The sequence below is a fragment of the Trichosurus vulpecula genome, chromosome 3 (genome assembly GCF_011100635.1).
Source record: "Trichosurus vulpecula isolate mTriVul1 chromosome 3, mTriVul1.pri, whole genome shotgun sequence".
Lineage (NCBI taxonomy): Eukaryota > Metazoa > Chordata > Mammalia > Diprotodontia > Phalangeridae > Trichosurus > Trichosurus vulpecula.
The window spans coordinates 291060177-291066402 of record NC_050575.1 but is presented as its reverse complement, the minus strand read 5'-3'; positions in this window follow the sequence as shown (position 1 = coordinate 291066402).

Genomic DNA, 6226 nt, shown 5'->3' with positions numbered 1-6226 from the left:
GTTGTCCAGAAGATCAAATGAGATAACACTTATAAAGCATTTAACACAGTGCCTGGCACCAAGCAGGAATTAAATATGCTTATTCCTTTCCCCCTCTTTTAATGTAACAGTACATTTGCAAACTGCCCCTACTCCCACTATAACTGATGGGGATACATGAAACATTTGATTATACCTGACAGCACTGTGTGGATGCGGGTACCCTTGTGAAAAACCCTAAGGCCCAATCTTCCATTCCCATGCAGCACGGGCTGCTCTGTTGCTTATAGAAATTCCGCAGAAATAGTAAACTCATGTATTAACCATTTGCTCTGTAGAAGTTTAATGCAGAAACATTTGTTGGAAACAATGAAAAAGAACAGCTCTTTAACAAACAAGTGATGGTAGCAGCAGGTCAAAATCCCAGGCTTTGACTGGATTGGCTACACTTTTCCAACCTTCCCCCAAGGAGAGGGAGCCTGGAGGGGACAGGGCAAGGCAGGGCAGAGCCATGTCCATGTTTCAACTTCATCCTCCTCTTAGGAATTACAAAAATACAATTCTCCTGAGGGATGTGGGTAGCAGAGGTGCTCATGAAAAAACAGAAACATATCGAACCGAACCATGGTGGCACCCGCTAGCTCAGGGAGCAGAGAAGTTGATCCAGAACCCCCATCAAGGGCCTGCAGGATGACCGGAGCCGTGGGGATGAAGGAATCCCAATTCCCTGCAGTTGGTCTGGGGCTGGAGACATGCTGTGTGTGGGAACACTCGGACACCTGAGGAGGCCAAACAGAAATGACTGGAATGACAAATCAACAATCTTTCTGACCTTTCAGAAGGTTTAAAATGGGAAGGGACCAACTCCTTCATTTTACAGAGAAGGAAACTGAGGCTTAGAGGGTAAAGGAATTTACTCAAGGTTACATAGCTGGAAAGGGGAAACCCAGATTCAAAACTCAGATCTGACTCCTGATCTGGTACTCTTAGCAATACCATGAGGCCACTTCTATCTGTGCTGTGTGGTTGGTTCTCACTTCCTGTAATAGTTCACTAGAGGCCCAGAAAAACAAAACACCTGGGGAGGGGGAGTATAACAAGGTGAGCCTTAACTGGTTCCCTTGTCTTTGGCCCCGGTCCTGTGCTTCTTGAGCTTGTTGTCAGGTCTATCCTTCCAAATAAGCATTGCAGATGGTTGTATACATGGCAAGATTGGAGGGATGTCTGGAAAGCCTCTTCCCCCTCCTTGTCCATCCTTTACTATCCCATTCTCTCTGGATTTCTACCATTAGAAATAAATTCGTCTGGGCTCATTATTTCCCTCTCCCTTCTTTAAAATGCTAACACATGAGGTCACTAACAGTTTTGATTAAATTAGCTTATTAGTTTATTCTTCTCTGTAATCAGAGGGACCAGGAAAGGGGAATATATAAAGTGGGTAGAAGAAGACAAACTTTGTTTATTTCACAAGAGTGCCCAAGGCTAATCAGTTTCCTTGGCCCTGCCCTTTCAGTACTTCTAGTTTTTTATACCCTACTGCATTTTATCCATTCCTGAAGCCTCATTCTCCAACCTTAGTCGCTCTGATGGAGACAGGGCTCCTAGCATCCAAGACAGCCTTATGACATACCTGATACAGAGAAACTACTTGGAGAATGTGTGTATGTATAACACAGTGTTTAGGTTGTATGATCCAAGCTGATCTTAAATTGTAAGTACTTCAGAAAAGAGATGAATAGCAGTGGGAGAGAGTGGATTTATATGGTACATATGTGTGCGCATATATATATACACACACATATATGTAAATGTGTGTGTATATATATGTATATGAAAGATAGTTGTTAATCATTTATCAGTACAACCCCTGTTGTTTAGAATCTGCATGAAAGAGTGGGGGTATAGATGAAGCTGAAGAAGATCTTTCCTTCCTGCTCCAGGAGGCACACCTGCAATCTCAGGTCTACTTTACCTGTCCAGGAAAGTAGATACAGAACCATACAGGGTATGGTTGCAATGTGGAACAGCTACGTGGTGGTTGATAGGACCTTTGGTTTCCCAGGCCTGAGCTAAATCACAGATGATAGGTAGGGACTGGGCAATAGTACAGGCAAAGGGAACCATCTTGTTTTGAAGGATAGTGTGTGTTTATATAAGGTATTATTAATAATAACAACTCCTATTTATGAAAGGAACACGTGGACTTGGCTATAACTATAGTCATGGATGGCAAAAGTTGCCAGCTCTATCTCGATTCTACAGAGTAGCTAAGTAAAGTTCTAGAGTAATTAGCATGGTTTTGGTGCTAGTCACCCAAGGAAAGGAATTAATTTGCCTTAATCTAAATACCAAATGGACCTTGATGAGTTTTCTCTGAGTGCAAGTAAAATTGTTAAAAAGATGACTTTAACACAGTAGGGATTTTTTGCTTTGCTGGCTAGGCATGACTATGGGCCTGAGTAACAAAAGAGCTGAAATGGACCCTAGTAGTAAAAGAATAATAAACATCCCCTTTGAAGGAGAAGACTCAGTAGTTAAAGATAGACTCAGTGGGGAAGAAGCCTAGAAGAATATGACAGTAATAATTTAGCAAAGGCTTTCTTATTAAGGGAAATATCTTTATTTTTTCTCCCTTCCTGAGACCTCTCCCAGCCCTGCCTGATAATAAGATTAAGGTAAGCAAATCTCTTTCAATACTCTTCATGCCCCTGGCACTAGCTAATGCTAGGGACATGCAAATTACTCAGGAGTTTCTCTTAGCAGCACTAAAAGGAAAGAATGAACCTAGAGACCTGCATTCTTGCAGTTATACTTGGTCTATCTGTCCATTATACTTAAATAGTGTTTTGATTTTTACAACACCTGGGTGTTTATCTAATGTATATGTTAGGACCTGAGTTCAAATTTGGCATCCGACACTTGACACACTTACTAGCTATGTGACCTTGGGCAAGTCACTAAACCCCAATTGCCTTGCCTTCCCCCCTCCAAAAAAAAAAAGACAGTATATATTTTTCTCTCTCTGGGTTTTACCCGTTTCCCTATTTAAGTTGGTATTTTGTGTTAATATGTGTTTTTTGAATGTACAGTTCATATATGTATATGTTTGTGATGTAGGAATTTTCATTGAGGGTTTGGGGGAGGTGTGTGCCAATGGGCATTTGACAGATGGAACATGGGCTTTTTGCATGTGGTTTTCAAATATGAACTTTAAAACTCTACTAAAAATTCTGTATTGCATTAGATTCAAGGTTCAATCTCTTGAATTTTTTACCTATGCAGTTTGTATTTCAGAGGAAATACAATTAAAAATGGGGGTCAAATTGAGCTTAGATTTTTTCTGCATGAGGTACATAATGATATAATCCTATGCTTAGGAAGAGAAAAGATCTTTTGCTTCAAACTCAGTTTATTGAATAATATGTATTGTGGTGCTCTCAAGCTCCGGATTTGGGAGTGCTTCATATTGTAAAAACAGACTAAAATGCTCCCTTGCTCCCCCTTTGAGAAATATTTAAAGAAATATTTTAAAGAAAGCATTTGAAATTTTTCTAGTCCAAAGTTTTTGGTCTAATCTGACAAAGAAATCCTTGTCGGTCTTTCTCTAACAATTCTGAAATTATATACTGTTCCCGTTTTTCTGATCAGCCTAGGAAGGACTCCTCCATGAAGTAATTAGGGCAGTGATCAAAGAAGGGCAAGGGACGCTTGACTGATCTATCTTGAACGATTAGAATAATGATGTACCTAGGAGAAGGAAGAATTCTCTTCGATTACTTCAGTTAATGAAAGTTAGGTTGGTATTGACCAACTGGAAAGGAAAACCCTTGAAGAGAGTGGTCAAAGACAGAGCGAATACTTTCAGGAAAATGATTCTTCAAAGGTTAAGTGACTTATTGTTCTCTCTGACAAAGCAAACTGTTCACTGAACTGTTACCTAAATTCAGACCCTTGCTCTCAACTGAAATATTGCTTATTTGAGAATCCTATAAATAGTGATTTCAAAATGACTTGTGGAGGGAGATATCCAAGGGGATGAGGGGACTCTGCCAGTCTGGATATTTCTCTCTGAATTTAGAATAATCATACATTAATAAAAATTCTTTCTTGTAGGCTTATGCCTACAATGAAGAGTAGGGTGTTAATATTTTTTTCTTTGATGATATCTCCCAAAGGAAAATACAAAAGAGGTGCCATACCCCCACCCCAATCCCTGGGAAATTAGGTTCCTCAAAACCCAGAGTGACAGCAAGCCAGGACATACTGCCATAGTGTTTATTGCTTTCTGATAATGTGAGTTAAACTGCATTCAATTAAAGGAAAGGGAGCGAGATTGGAGTGCAGAAATCGACCTCAAGCTGCAGGCCTTTCAAAAAGCTCTAATTTTTAAAAAGGCCTTATTGTGGTCTGAAAGAATTGATCACACAGGAGATTTGAAAGATTTACTGAACAATGGCCTTAGGCATTGTACAAACAAATTATACTGTGCACTTTTGCTTAGGGAAAAATAGAACTCTTGTTCCTTAATGATATCATGGATCCACCAGGATGACTCCAAGAGAGAGTATGTACGGGTAAATTCCGGGATCAGGAATTACTCATACAGTTTACTTGGGAAAAAAAGAAACATCCTGGCACTAGTCTCAGTACAATTTATAACATAAGTCTACATTTGGAAATCTGATTGTTTGCCCATGAGCATGCCCCTGGGCAAATAGCTATGTGGGCTGTCCCCAGATACAGAGAACCTTATAGAGTGAATAAAGACAAACACATGCAGTGGCATTTAGAAAGAGATGATTATTGGCAAACCAGATGTCAAGTTCCCTTTGATTTATGAGTATCAGAATGAGCAAAACAAGAAATTCAAAGTGAGACATTTAGACTTTGAAAATCTTTTTTTTTTGATGCCTTTGAACTATAATAGAATTACTTTCGAACTTGAGCAAAGCTTTTCTTAAACAAATAAAAAAAAAACAAAATTTTTTTTGAGGATGTTGAATGTCCCTAAAGAATTCTCCAAATTTTGTGCAAGGCTGATCTGACCACTTGAAATTAGATGTATAAATATGCAAATGGATAGAATCCCACATAGGAGTTGTAACACATTCACTTCTACTGGAAGAATGTCAGGTTATCAGGGGAAAAGATGCTATGCATTTTACAAATAACTCCGAAGTTGTAATGGGCTATGGAAGTTGGGTTTGTACAGTTTCAATCAAAAGTAACATTTTCAAATTTCAAAGTATCGGATATGCACATATGTAGCTAGACACACATATACCTGTGGATGGGAATGGGTCAAGAGGAAGAGAAAACAAGGAGAGATAGGCTTAGGAAGAAGCAGGGAATTAGGATGTAGAGGCAAGAAGAGAAAAGCACAAACTGGAAAGGAGTGTGAAACTCAACGAACTGAGAAGCTCAAAAACCCACCAGACTCATACCCATTTATCCAGGAAGCACTGGAAAAATTGAACATTTGCTCTCAAAACCCAGTTTAGGGGCCTGGTATCAGAGAAGGGCAACCTGCATCTAGAAGTTAATCCGAACCTGTGAGGAGGCAGGGCAGACCCTTTTAGGGGAAGGAAAAGAAGCAGGTCTAAGTACTGGTCCTGGCATGAGAAGTCTAATGGTTTCCATGGAGACCAGTGTCCTTGAGAGATTGGAGGTGGGGAGGGAAGGCTCATAGGCTGAAGAATTGCGTGTGGTCTTTGAGGGGAAAGTAGTAAAAACATTACCACAGTCACCAGACCCCTTAGGGGAAATTTAGCAGGGGGGTTCCAGCTAATGGCCCCTCAGAGACAGAGTCTCCGAGGGAAAGGTGAGTTAAGTGGTAGCTATGGTAACTGGATATGGAGAACTGGTCCACTATTAACAATCCCCATAGTAACTTAACTCCTGGAGAGAAACAGGAATGAATTTACCTAACAGAGGGTACCATTATCCCCATAGTAACCAGGCTCCAAACGGGAGTGGTAGGTAAACTCAAGGGCCACTACCAAAAAACTCTTGGATTCTTAAATGAAGAGTGGGCCTACTAGTCTCCATGTCAACCAGGCTCCTCACAGAAGGCAAGAAAGGTGGTTGGATCTCCTGGTGCCTAAACGAGCTAGGCTCCTTGGGGGGGGGAAGAGGGTGGTTCCTGCACAGTGGGAATGACAAGAGAGTTGGGTGAATGAGGTCGATGCTTCCAACTGCTCCCACAGCCTGTTAATGCCCAACTCACTCATGGGTTGAAGTGGACGGT